Source organism: Sebastes umbrosus, chromosome 9 (assembly GCF_015220745.1).
Source record: "Sebastes umbrosus isolate fSebUmb1 chromosome 9, fSebUmb1.pri, whole genome shotgun sequence".
Taxonomy (NCBI): domain Eukaryota; kingdom Metazoa; phylum Chordata; class Actinopteri; order Perciformes; family Sebastidae; genus Sebastes; species Sebastes umbrosus.
Genome location: NC_051277.1, coordinates 29,257,130 through 29,272,068, shown reverse-complemented (window position 1 = coordinate 29,272,068; position 14,939 = coordinate 29,257,130).

Below are 14,939 nucleotides of genomic sequence, written 5' to 3'. Positions count from 1 at the left end.
ATATTCATCCTGATAAGTCGCCCACTTTCATCTTTTTACATTTTCGATTCCTGCTCGTTTCCACCAGCGCCAACCCCCTCAGTACTTTGTGAGGCGTTCTGTATAATGTCTTAAAATCCAGGCGATGAGGTGGGCCACAGTGGAATACAAACTACTTGAGCTCCCTGTGTGTGCTCAAACTGTGAGGTAAAGTTACTTTGCCTCTGGAAAATGAAGAAAAATTCCAAGTCATCGTTCGCTTAAGAACTTTAAACTACCCTCTGCTGAAACCCTCCGTTGATAATGCAGGTTATTGACGATGGTAATGTGCGATCTTCCCGAGGAAACTATTTATCTGTGATCTCCCCGAGGAAGCTGTTAAAATGTTAATGGTAATGGAAGGAAATACAATAATACTGAATTGTGTCTGTCTTACAGGCAGCCTCAATCAGACAGTGAGGAATACGGGAAAGTTAGGTGAGAGGTATTCTGCTCCATAAGCTTTAATGGTTCCAGAAAAGCATCTCTCTTTTCTTTCTCTCCCTGATATCTATCTATCCCCTGTGTCGCTTCTCTTTCTTTTACTCTTAATTAAGGGAGGAGGCTCTCTTAATCTCAGCGCACTGCGTGCTAATGACCTGCAGGAGGCTTCACCTCCCACAAAGAGCTCAGAGGAAAGAAAGGCAGAAAGAAGGGAGAGGGTTGAATCAGTGTCAGCGTACAAGTGTCTTTGTCTGAAAGTGTGCCTGTGGGCTGGCGATGCCTCACACGACTTATGAGAAAGTGTGAGTTAGGGTTGAACTATGCGTGTGTGTGTCACCGGTGGAGGAAGGGCGAAGGGGTCAGGGGTCACCTGTGGCCGGACAAAAGGGGCCTGAGCCCCCAACAAAAAAGTCATGCGCCTGGGACTGGGGGGCTGGGACGAGAAGGCTTATTACCATCAGCTCTCGCCGGGCCTCTAACAATGACGGATCAGCATCTGTACATCCCGACACACTGACACTTATCCCTCAGCGGGAGAGAGACCACGACGGAGAGCACCAGAGAGAGAAGGGGGTGGGGGTGTGGACATCTGTAGATATGTAGCAGCATGTCGCGGTGCTGAGCAGTGCCTGCTGTCAAGCATCAGCAGATTGGCTGATTTGGGCTGCCATCCATCTGCATCTCATTGCAGCTATTCATTGAGTCCAATTGGAAAAAATAACCTTGTCTGGTAACGAGTGAAGGGCGAGCGCTACACGTACCAGCAGAGGAACAGGTGCAGAGTGCAGGGATCGGCCTTTGTCAGTCTGGGCCTACGCTTTTGCCTGTTAAACAAGGTGCCTCTTCACAGAATATGGTGTCCTGAAATAAGAAAGTTGAGCGGAAACATGTTTAATTGTTAGATCAAATTGCTTCTAGATGTTAAATAAATTATAGTTGAATTGTTGGAGGATAATTCAATTTTTTTCCTTTGTGAATGAAAGCTTATTTGTGACCATGGAAATAGTAGTTGGGACAAAATAATCTTAACTCAAGGTCTTCTTACTAGCTTTTCACTGAGTTTTCAACCACATTACACGTTCTTTATCAACTTCGAGTTCGCTCTACTCGAGTACTTTGTTTCCGGGTGATTAAATCTCAAATTGTAATTTGGAGGTCTTGACAAAAGATCTTGAAACGTGCTTGAAAGTCACTAAAGTAATGGCTGAGATCTGGGAACACATCTGGGAAGATCAATACTCTTCTTGTGTTTCCTTCTTGTTGACTTATAGTAAGTAGTATAATGTTATGACTGACCCCGACATTATTATATCTGATGGGAATGATGGCAAAACTATTAAAATAAGATCCAAGTTGTAATAAACCAGACTTATGTTTTAGCTGCACACAAGTTGAGAGCAATCCTACAATGTTGACTTGGTGCATTGTGACGTGGCACGGCCATGGATAAATTAGCTTGAGACAGATGTCATTTCCAAAATGCTGAACAATAGATGACTGACAGCTCTCCTTCACTCAGATATCCACACAGACGGATGCAGGGCATTCTGGGCAGTCGTTTGTCTTTGATTCTGATTCCCATACTGGAAAAAAAGCACAGTATCGAATTTAGAAATAGCTCATGAAATTGCAGAATTGTGTGTTAATTTATACCTGCACAGCCAAGTTTTAATAGTTGACAAACCACATGAACCGAATGCTGATTAGTTTGGTGTGCATCTGACCCGGCTGAATTGATTACTCCAAACTTAAATCTCATACCAAATGTTTAGCTGACATGTAGTCTGGCTGTGTAAGGCTGGAGCTGTTAGGTTTTCTGAAATGTTGAGTAAAGTATGTTACCACTCTGCAGAAACATATACATTTTCATTTATTTACACGTTACAAAATGTTTGTGTTTTGTGTTTGGTCTTTGGTCCTTTACAACACTACTGGACAGATGGGAAAACTGGGTTGGATTGGCAGTTCAAGTCCTGTATCTAGAACTGGAGCAATTTTGTCAATTTTGGCTACTATGCATAAGCAGACCAACATGACGTGTGGAGTTCCCCAAGGCTCAATCCTTAAATCTCTCTTGTTTAACATTCCCATACTTCCATTTGACCAAATTGTTCAAAACAATAAAATCAACAATCATGATTATGCAGACGACACACACATTTACCTTGCTCTGTACAATTTAGAAATTAAAGAAAAAGGAATATATGAAATGCCGTTGCACAGATTTGGTCATAGGAGGTAAACCCTTGAAGAAGCAGGTGAGAGAAGGGCTACTATGTTTTCCCTCACTTATGATTTCTATGGCTTTACATTTTAGAAAACACAGCTGAAAATATGTTGCTCCTATGTTCTCTGTTGTCCACAACATCTGCTCTCACCAGCATTGTATCATCAAGTCACATCCTAAAACAAACTTTGCTTGCAAGTCCCAAACTAAGTTCTTCAGCTTCAACTGCCAATTATCAAAATGACTTTTAGTTTGGCATCAAGGACCTGTTACAACGTCCCACTGCACACTGTTTGACACAAGCACTCACATAGGGGACTTCATTCCTACAGCCTCCACGGAGCTGTGTATAATGAATGTGGTGGTCCAAGTGAAGTGCAGCTACTCCCTTAATTGCACCTCTCCCCTTTCCTCACTCTGAAAACACTGTGGCTTGTTATGATAGGATGGAAAGCAAGGGAGTGAGGAAGAGTAGATTAGAAATGAAAGCAGTAGACGAGGGGTGGTGGTGGTGGTGGGGGGGTACACAGCGACAGAGGGGCCGTCCTTTAGGCAAGACTAATGAATAAGGTGTCGTGACTGATGACTGGGGCTTTCTCATGGAAATCAACGCTGGCAAAGTAATTAGGAAGCTCTTTCATTAGCTTAAACACAGCTAGGCAAAGAGATGCTTCTGGTGCATCTCTTTCTCTCTCTCTCTCTCTTTCTTTCTCCAGCCTACCCCACCAGAGAATCCCTCTTGGGAGTATTGGATTTGTTTGAGCCTTAAGTTTTCATTAACAAACCCGCTGGGATGAATGGGGAAGAAGTAGAAAAAGAAGAAGAAGAAGGAGAAGAAGAGCGGCAGGGAGAACTGAGGAGAAAGAGAGTGCACAATGCACCAAATCAGATCATTAGGGTGTTTTCTCAAAGTTATTTTTATCCCGCGCAGGGCTTTGATTCAAATTAATAGTCAATTAGCCCGACTATTAACATGCACGCCAGAACTCGGTCCCGTATATAGAAGAAGCTCATCAGAAAGAAATGCTCATCAGTCGTCCGACATTTCAACTTTCCCTTATGCAAATCATCTCCCCCTCTCCTTCCACACTCCCACTTTTCTGGCTTTTTTTTTCTTTTCTAAATGTATGTGTTGAGTTGCTCATGAATGATTCAGGAGGGAACAACCCGCTAAGTGTTTTGCGGCTCTTAATGCGAATCGGTGGCTGCTTTTAACGTGTCCCTCCTCATCAACACACAGGTACTGGCCCCTGGCGTAGCGCTGGCTCTGGCCCACATTTCAGCCATGTGATTTCACACGAGACCTGCACACAAACACACACACACATACACACTGCAGGCCCCTGTCACTGTGCCCTGCAGCCGCCTCTACACTTCCCTCAGTAGCTGGGAGTGGGTCTGTCTGGAGAACATGAACTCGGTAGATGCCAGGAGACTCTTTAGCTGTCAGAAAATCTTGTTTACTTTTCATTTTTACACCGCGCCATAGCCCCACTCTGGGGCTTTCTCATCCCTGCTACACTTCCAAAAAAACTTGTACCGCCTGCACTTGTGCTTTTCCCCTGTCTATTTCTCTTAGCGACTCAAACCAACTGCCGGATTTGAGAGCTGGCCCGAACAAATATACACTTACAGTTGTTTCTACAAGCCCAACTCAGTCGTGTTTTCGGGGAAGAAATGGCTTGTTTAGCACCACATGAGACTTCTGATTCCTCTCAGATTATCTGAATTAGACCTGGATTTCCTTCAAAAGTCTGCCTCTAACAGAGGTCAGACAAAGCAGAGGATCACGTCATTAGCTATAGTTAAACGCTGGAGCCTTTAAGGGGTCGCTTATAGGAGGCCCTTGCAGTTTCCTCCCCAGGCCCAACCTGGAATGTGTTTAGATAAAGCACATGGGTCTGAGAATCATTAGGACTGGCCATGGTTATAGGCCGCGTAATAAGTACACCCTTTAGTACCCCCTTCCCCTTGGGCCACCATGATAAACACAACTGCTGTTTTCACCGTCTGAACCTTTTAATTAAGGTCGTAAAACACGATCCTGCAGTGATAACTAATAGCACTGGATTGCCTGCAATAGCTAGTTACTGTGAAACCCTATAGAGAAGGTCGGCGTCTGTGTGGGGTACTGTAAGCAGGCAATTATTACAAAAAAGCTCCATGGTGCGCCCAAGTACTCATTGGGAAAGTTGGTTATAGCTCGTAATAAAGAACAAATCTGATGACCAGCCCACCACTTTACAGTTGGTCCTGCGTCTAATTGCAATATAACAGCACTTTAAAAAAAAAACATTAAATGGATAATATGGTTGTTATTGCATCAGCTTATTAGTTCTGTTGTAATGGATTAGATGCTTGCTAATTACATTTGTGCATTAAGTAATCTGTTTACAGTTTAATAACCAGTTGATTGCCTGCAATGCCACGCTGATGTAATATCAATAGTGACGGGGAATTGCACACAAAAGAGCAACTAAGTGAAGAGATTGTAGAGCAAAGATTAAAAAGGAGGCCTCAGGCCCTGCCGCGGACCGCTCGAGTCACAACAGAGGGAGAGCGTCTAGCCTGCTGTGAAAGCTGATCTAGGTACCCAAAAGAGTTTCCATGCAAATGGCCCTGGAATTAAGAACACGTGGTGCTTTGGTGAGAACGATTCTACCCCCACACCAAAAAGGAAAGGAAAAAAGAGAGAGAGAGAAAGGCCACAGCGCCTGCCTCACATCTGCCAAGACAAACAGAAAGGAAGAAGTGGGGGCTGAGGGTAGTAAATCTTCGGCGTAATGAATGAGCACTCCCGAAAATATGTCACCCATTGGCCCCGCACGTGGTAAACATTCAACTGCAGCCACATCGGAGGCCTTTGTTCGCTCCCAACTCCCCCTCCGACACTTTGGTTCAGCACGGGGAAAAAAAACTCCTCACTCGCTGCTGTCGTCCCTCTATTGTCCTGCTTGCATGCGCCACCCACAACTCTCAGACGGTTTGAAAAAAAACACAGCGTTGCGTCGGCGCGCCTGACTCTGCACAAAACCTGGTTAACTTAACGAGTTTTATGATTGGCATCAAAGCGAATGCTGCTGCTTGACGAGGCACTCTGTGCTGCTTTGTTTGTGCCGAGTAGAGGAGCAGAGAGAACAGGTTTGAAATGGAACCAGAATGAGAGAAAAAAAAAAGTGTTTGCTTGGCATCTGGCAGATACTCCTTAGAAGTTCCCTTTTAAAAAATGAAGAGAAAGAGGGGTGGGGTAGGATGAATAAAGGTGGGTTGATACAAAAAGCTAGTGTTTGAAGGTTTAGAGGATATTACACCGTTACATACAACTGGTTGGGCACTAATCTCCCTGTCCTGAGATATGAAAAGAAGGCGTAGACCAGGAGAGGCTATTGTGCAACTTCAATAACAAGTGATCAGGTATCAGGGCAGCATATGCCAGACGTGTGTCCGTCAGGGAGGAGGTCTTTGGCTCTGTCACAACATGAATGCAGGGAAGGGCCCGGTGTAAAAGTGCCTGTGATCTTCGTAAACAACCCCGCGCTGTTCATGCATGAAACGTAAGACTACTGTGAGTCTATTTAGGCGAGCCAGAGAAGTCAATTAGCCTTCGTGGCAGACAAAAAACAGCCAGCAGAGTCCTCGCAGACGGATACCTTTGTGGTGTTTGTCAGCGCTGCTCTAATTTACAGAGCAGGGTCGATGACAACACGCTGCTCGCGGAGAATATCGACGAGACGTTCCTGATTTTTTTGAAGCTCATGAATATTTCATGTCTAAAAAACAACTTCAACAGTTTAAAATCCGTAACTTCTGAGCTGAGGCTACAGATGTGTCTTTCTATAGAAATGAAAAGCATGTTATTTTTTTTACTTTCAGTGCGAATCATCCCTGCACATTCCTGAGACCCTTTTTACACTGTGTGGATTCATTGTGAGCGCTGCTCTTCAAGGTGAAGCAGGACATTTAAAAGCTTCTTTTCAAAAGCGGAGAAAGTCAACAAGGTAAATGGTTGTGGCGCGCAGCACATACCTAACAAGACAAGGGCCTTGTATACAGCTCGGAGACCCCATTACCAAGTCAAGGAGCTCTTTCAGTACCTCCAAATGTGAATGGAGTCCCGGGGGGGGCAGTTAACAAGACTGCACCCCAGGTAGAAGCAGGGGGCTTTATGGATGGGCTGGCAATCCCAGCGAAGACAATCAGAGCTGATCAGAGACAAGAGGAGAGCAAACAAGCTTCTCTACTACGATGAATGGCTGACAGGCTTTATGGCATGAGAACAGCTCAGCATGAACACTGCTACAAGTGATGTAAACAATGCAGTAATCACAAGTTATACTGAAACCTCCTCTCTGTTCTTTCACGTGACACAATCCTAACAATAAACACATATCCATATTATAACATTTAGAAACGCACATGAGAATGATGTTGATGCAGAAGCTGATTGCTATTCAAACTGTGACAAACATCCCGTAAAGTTGTTATTCTCTACAAATAAGATTGCAACAGTATACTGTCTATACTGTTTACAGATATACTGTTGCACAGGGTTGGGAGGGTTACTTTAAAAAAATGTAAGTCAGTAACCTAATCCAAGTATCACAGTAATGTAACTTTCCGTTACTTTTGGATTATCTCAATATCAAATATGTAAATAAAGACGAGAGAAAAGAAAATGCTGAAATTTGGCCATTATTTTGCCTTCTCATACAAATTAAATTAACTTACATGCAAATATGTCCCAGTTTGTCCTGTATGATGTTTGCTGGACCAGAAATTTGAGGCGGTTCGCTCATTTCTTGAACTTGAAATTGATTTCCTACAAACCCTCTTTTCATGCTGGGATAATCATGATGAACTGGAAAGTGCGTAAAATAGGGCTTTCAATCGATTAAATTATTGAATCGCATGATTGTCCATGATTAATCGTGATTAATCGCAAATTAATCGCACATTTTTTCATCTGTTCAAAATGTAACTTAAAGGGAGATTTTTCAAGTATTTAATACTCTTATCAACATGGGAGACAAATATGCTTGCTTTATGCAAATGTATGTATATATCTATTATTTGAAATCAATTAACAACACAAAACAATAACAGATATTTTGCAGAAACCCTCACAGGTACTGCATTTAGCATAAACATATGCTCAAATCATAACATGACAAACTCAAGTCCAACAGCTGTCAGTGTGCTGACTTGACTATGACTTGCCCCAAACTGCACGTGATTATCATAAAGTGGGCATGTCTGTAAAGGGGAGACTTATGGGTACCCATAGAACCCATTTTCACTTCCAACTCATCAAATACTGACGCTTGGTCAGTGGCCTTACTCTTCAAACTTTGATGCTCTAGTGTCAGTTTGGACTGAGGGACGGCGTGTCAGTTTCTACTTGTTACATGCATAGTGTCTTTTCAAAATAAACATCCGTGTTCACATGACAACACATTATCACTCCCAACTCGTCAAATACCGCCGTTTGGTCGGTGCCCCTCGGCATCGGAGACCAAAGCACGGGCTACCCTTCTTGCGTTACTTTTGGACGGACCGGGGACGGCGTGTCAAATACGCTCAGTACATGCATAGTTTCCTTTCAAAATAAGCTTCCGTTTTTCACAGGAAGTTAGGTTGAGGCAACACAACCAGTTTGGTAAGGTCAGGAAACGGTCGTGGTTGACATTAACTTCACTGAATAGCGACTCATGTGACTAATAGCTCACGTAACTCACGGGGCTGATGATACTGACGAGTCATGTGAATAAAGACTGACGTGACAAAATAAGTCATCCACCGCCCCTACCGCCCGCCTTTAGCGGACTCTCACGCTATTAATACTACGTCAGTTGCTCAGACCGTCGTATAGCGCCACGGATGGGTTTACATTGGAGTTAGTTGAAAGCCCGGTTCGTCACATACGTTTGCCAAAGGGTGCCTCCATGCGTTGGTTCCCAATGCCGAGGGGCACTGAAACAAATGGCGATGTTTGACGAGTTGGGAGTGAGAACGGGTTGCACTGGAAGCATACAAACTCATACAAGCATACACATTCTCACATGCATAAAGTGTCTTTTCAAAATAAACTTCCACATTCACAGGAAACGTACTGTTACCACTCGTTACATGCATACAGTGTTTGTTTTTTTTGTCTAATAATGACGCAGAAGGTTTATATTTGAGTTAGTTGAACGCGTAGTGCGTCAGGGTGTTGGTGTGCCGGTATTAGGTGCCGAGGGTCACTGACCAAGCGTTGGTATTTGACGAGTTGGGAGTGAGAACGGACTGGGTCTGTGTGTCAATATGTCTAATAACCAGGTGGATCCAAGCAGACCATTTCTTTATGGAGCTTGCAGTGCTGGCTTTGTAGAAGTCATGCTGAAACAGGGAAAGGTCAAATCCAAACAAAAAGCACACTGGAAGCACACTATAGTAGCATTTAGAAAGAAGAGGCCGAGACTAAAGTAGGAAAAAAAAAACAGACCCAGACGAAAAGTATGTGAACAGAAGTGTCTTTGTGTTGTTGTTGGTTGTTGTTCCTGTGGATACTTGCAAATGTAGACAACCTGATATCGTGCTGAGTTAGCTTCCGCACAACTACAATGGAATTTGATTCTGAGCGTGACGTCTCTCTAATCAAAGTGCAACTATTTGCACCAACGTTCAACAATTATCCACGGAGGAATCCAGAGGAGACAAAGACTCAGATTTGCAGCTTGCATGGTTGCAGATGTGTCACCATACTGTCGTCTTTCTCTTTGTGCCATTTTGCAACACCTTCTTTTCACTGTCACAACTTAACAAAGACCCACTTTTCCTCTGAGGGGGAACAACTTTCAGAAATGTAGGAAATATCACTATCTGCTGTAGAGGTAAGCAATGCAGCTGAGGATGCAGCGAAAAAGGAAAACTTGCAAGATTTCATCACAAAATAACTCCTACGATACAGTGAAGATCACATATTGAAGACACATAACTTTGTGAGGGGGCCAGGGACCGTGGAATTTTCCCTTTAAAGGAATAGTTCAACATTTTTGAGAAATATCCTCATCCAGTTTCTTTCAGAGTGTGAGATAAGACGATCAATCTCATGTCTCAGCGTGAAGTACGAAGCAGAGCTGGGAGGTGATTAGCTTAGCTTTAAGGCCCTGACACACCAAGCTGACGGTCAGCCGTTGGACAGTTTGGGGCCGTCGGTGAGCGTCTTGTCTGTCTAGTTTTTGCGGTGTGTCCTACACCGTCGGCTGTAGTCTACCCGTGAATTTTTTCGACCAATTCAGCACGTTGAATCGGCGGCGGCGCCCGTCGGTGAGAGACTCTGATTGGCGGTTCAGCTTAAACGAATCAGTGCACGAAAAGAGAATCAGACATGAGGAAAGCAAGCCAACGAGTGAAGTCAAAAGGGCATATACAGAAGGTTCTTTTAATTTTTTTCTTCATCTCATCTGATCATTCCAATACACAGATATTTCCACAGCTACATGGCCATCTGGAATGGCATTGACATGTATTTGTGCACACATGGATTTTTTTCCTTTAAATACACTTTTTTTCATGCACAAATGGAAAACTTTATGTCTCTAACATATCACACAGTTGCACTGTAAATTAAGCATCATCTGTTTTCCAATAAAATAAATCTTTACAAAAAAATGTTTGCTTAAAGATTTGGAACAATACCTTTATGAGTAAATATTTTATTTTGGAAAAAAAAGAAAAAAAATATTGTTGTGTTGTGCATACCAGGCATTTAGGCAATTCATATTTCTCTTGTATAATCACGTGACTAACTGATGGACTAAACACGTTATATGGCCAAAAGTATGTGGACACGTCATTCAGGTGAATCTGATCTGTTTTTTCCTGGTTTGGACTCAGCGCCTCCAATGAACGGAACTCTTAAAGCTCCAGCATACAACGCTACGTTAGACAATAGTGTTATTCCAACTTTATGTCAACAGTTTGTGTTTGTCCCTTTCTTGTTTCAACTTAACAATGCCCCTTCTATGTCCAAAGCCAGCTCCATAAAGAAATGGTTTTCCCAGATTGCTGTAAGAAGAACTGACCTCAACCGCACACAACACTTTTGGGATGAACTGGAACACAGACCTGATCACCCAACATCAGCGTTGGACCTCACCAATGCTTTTGCAGCCATACATATGGGTGCAACGTTTGGGTTTTTTGCCCTACAACAGGGAGGCCTGCAAGGTAAACGACGTTTAATACACTACTATCAATGCTTTAATCTAGACTGAGTCACATGTTATATTGTTACAGAACAACCCTTGAACCAGTGATCAGCTGGTTATGTGTCACATTGAAATTTGAGATGCGTCATCTCTGGCTTGGTGGGTGGAGGGGAAAAATCCAGAATCCCCCCTCTCTCTCTCTCTCTGAGCCCAAATCCCTTCCGTCTCGCGCGAGCTAACAGCATGGTAATGAGATGGTGGCAGATGCTCGCGTGCCTTTACAATCCTCCCGACCCCCCGACGCACGCCAAGACTCCCCTTCTGCCTGGGAGACAGACAGACAGAGAGGTGCTGAACATCTACTCACAGAGATCAGAATGAATTTATAACTCATTTATTTTAACTAGACTGTTATTGAATATCATACTGTTAACACTGCTGTCTGGTGTTATTACTTTTTTGTTTCTCTTATTACCCGTGACTGTTGGTAATGTTTGCTCAGTTCATATAGGCTCGCTTCTTGACACAATTTCTGAAGAGGAAATAAGAAAATCAGACAGAGGAATGAAAATGGGGGGATCATATATATTCCCATGTTTTTTTTTTTTTTTAAATGCACACACGACACAAACCCCCCCCCCACCGCTCCCAGCCTCCACCCCCATCACCCCCCACCCGGTGCGCACTGATTCTCTGTGGGGATGGAGGGAGAATGGTTTGGGTGGGGGGGCCCCGCACCGCCCTCTCTCCACCTGCTATGCAGCCTTTGTCATGAGGATCTCTTGCTTCATTTCAATGACAAAGTTGCTGAGCCCGTCACCCTACACCCCCCCACACACACTCCCCTCCGAACTCCTTTCAGCTATTTTATGGTCCCCAAGGAGAGACTATATCTGCATCCACCACATCACCCATCCAGGCACCCTTCCTCCAACTGGCTGCAGCAGCAGCCCTTCTGCCTCATACAAGTTAAAGATGTCTCTTTATGAACGCTACATTTACTGAACCTGGGTATTTAGAATGTGACAGACTTGTCGTCTTATATCTACAGTGTGGTTGTATATGTAGGTTATATTACATACCAATTTGTTACAGCAGTCCACTGCTCCTAAAAGTGCTTAGGATGGGTTAAATGCAAAGGCAAGGCAAGGCAAAGCAGCTTTATTTGTAGATCACATTTCAGCAACAGGGCAATTCAAAGTGCTTTACATAAACATTCAAGAACATTGAGACAAAGTGCAAAAGAACATTAAGACGTAATTAAAACAGTTATAAAAACATAAAAGAATATTAAAGATTAGAACATAAAAAAGCTCAAAATAAAAGCTAGGATAGAAGCTAAAATAGAGTCTAACACACAAGAGTAAAAGCTCTAGTGCAGTATAAGATCATTATCTGGTTTAATAAAAGGCAGCAGCAAACAAAGGACACATTTCATGTATTTACCTATATGTATGTGATGATTGTAATAAAGTTATTATTTAGTTATTATTATTATTATTATTATTAAGTTAAAACTTATTGGCTGGAATCTGGGTAACATGTGGAGCTTTTTTTTTTTTTTTTCTTTTGCAGAGGAAACGTGATTTGCGCGCGTCCCCTCCTCCAGTAATGCCATTAGGGCACCATCAGCTTCTCACCATGGGGGGTGTAGTACTATGTGTGCATGCGCACCGGCCCGTGGCTAACGCTGTTATATGTTACGGGACTCTTAAATCCCTGTTTTATTGTAGACCCGCCGGGGGACCGTGTCTGCTCCCGTGAGAGAGACACCACAGTGGTGTTGCTGCGCGTGGAGAGAGCTTGGCACCGTGCGTAATGGTTCTGTTAACGCGTAATCAGCTGGATTAAAACAACTCTGACTTCACCGCTCTCAAGCGTTTCATGTTACCAAACCCAAATAGCCTAGATTTAGTTCATGAAGGCAACGTCTGATTCTTACAGTTGCAGTGTCCGAATGTTCTTCTTACTGCATGAACAAAAAGATAGCCTTTTTGATCATCATCATCACTTTGTCCCAAAAATAGCCAAACAATTATTAGTAATTTCGCCAGTTTATCTCCTGAAATTAGTAGAGGCACTATATCCTAAACTCCACCTGGATGATTTAAGCAATATTATGGTCATTAGGATATAATATTTCGTAAGATAGCTGTTAGATATGGGGCACATCATGTAAAGTTGTTCATAAAAAACATGAAATGAGCATCTTTAAACTGTGGACTGACTGAATGGACGCTTTGCTCTTGTCGAGTCATGTGTGTCTCTCTCTCTGTGTGTGTGTGTGTGTGTGTATATCAGCTCAGGAGCTGATGTCCATGTGTTTTCTCAGAGACAGATGGCTGCGCAGAGCCCGTTCCCACGGGTCACACATAGGAATTTAAAATGCAGATAAAATCCATCACAGAGGCGCATCCTCTCAAAGATGCCGGGCTCCAGATAATTTGCTCTGTTGAAACCAATCAGTGCTGCGGTTATCAGATATGGCTCTCGCTCCAAATGGAGCTTATTGAGAATATATAAGTCTGCGCAGCGCGACTCATTACTTTCCGAGTGATTTGGGGGAAAGAAAGGGGATCTGGGGAACCTTCTGCTGGCTTACTGGAGTCTGTGACACTCTGATGAGGATGTTCTATAGAAATGTTGGCTGTGATGTGAACTTTTATACATTTTGAAACACTTTTACACATTAACACACTTATCAGCCTTTATGATCTTTATGCCGTTCCTTCCTTTTTCCCCTCCACTGAATCATATCAGCAGCTATGACACATTCAAATAAAGTCAATCCAAAGTGCACCGATTGCCTCTCATTACTTCTGAATATTAAACTCATACAACACTGGTTTAGAAGAGTTTTTTTTTTCACAGCAATGTGAGGAGGAGGATATTAGATTTTATCTGACATGAGCTGGGGCTTATTCTCCCTGGGTGTCATTTGGCCGGAGGGCGGCTGGGTCTGGGTCTGAATAGATGGTAATTGTAGGTTTGGGCTGTCTTTGGCCCGGGCCAGATGGCCATGGTGCTTCTCTCATAAAGCTCCGCTAGCCCAGTTGTTTGCTCTCTGAGAGACACTTTGAGTTTGCAGGATGGTAATTTGGTGGGATCAAGAGATGCAGGCTTCCATACGACATTATCATGCAGCAAGAGGTGGGGGGTGATGGGGGAGCACATGTTGAGGGCGTCAGCTGGGATGGCCAGGCACTCGCCAGACCTTAATTAACCCATATGTGAGTGTGAGAATGTATTTTATAGCGTAGGAAAGCTCGAGAAACATCATCAAAATGTATATCTCTAAGTTCTAAACATGTCATCACTGTGGCAAAATAATCATACTTTTATACTTGTTCGTTTGGTAAACTGAGGCGCCGCAGAGGAAATGCGCAAAAACATAGTTGGTTTCAACTGTTTGACACTGATTTCTGATATAAAGTTAGAGCCAAAGAGAGCCAAGAGACAAATTAACTTGTTGTTTCATCAGTGAAACAAAAAAAATGGCATTTATTGGCAAAAAATAATTTGATGGAGAGGTATTTTTGTGCGTTTTTGCGCGTCCTGCAGTGCGCACAAAGAGAGGAATGACACAGTTTAGATAAATAGACATGTTATAAGACCCCCAAAAGCCAATGATGGCACTGTTGTGGTCACCAGATTATACAGTTTTGTAAACTGGCTTAAGATTTCGCTCTTAGGTATCATAAACAAACAATGTTTTCAGTGCTTGTAATGACAACACAGGAATATTTTACCAGTGACCGCATAATAACCACAGAGCAGATTTGGCTTCAGTCATGTCAGGCCCTGATTTAAAGCTCAGTGAAGGAGAGGCATTTTGTTCCTCATTGCGTGCCCAGTGCGCACAAAGCAGATAAAGGATATAGTTTGATTAAAAAAGCTATATCTCATAAACCCCACAAAGAAAATGATGATACTATTAGGGTAATCCGATGAAACCATTCTCTAAGATAGATAGCCATGAGTTCACTTTTGGCTATCACAAAAAAAATGGCAAAATTATACAACAGGGATATTTGATATATACTTTTTGGTTTTAAAGT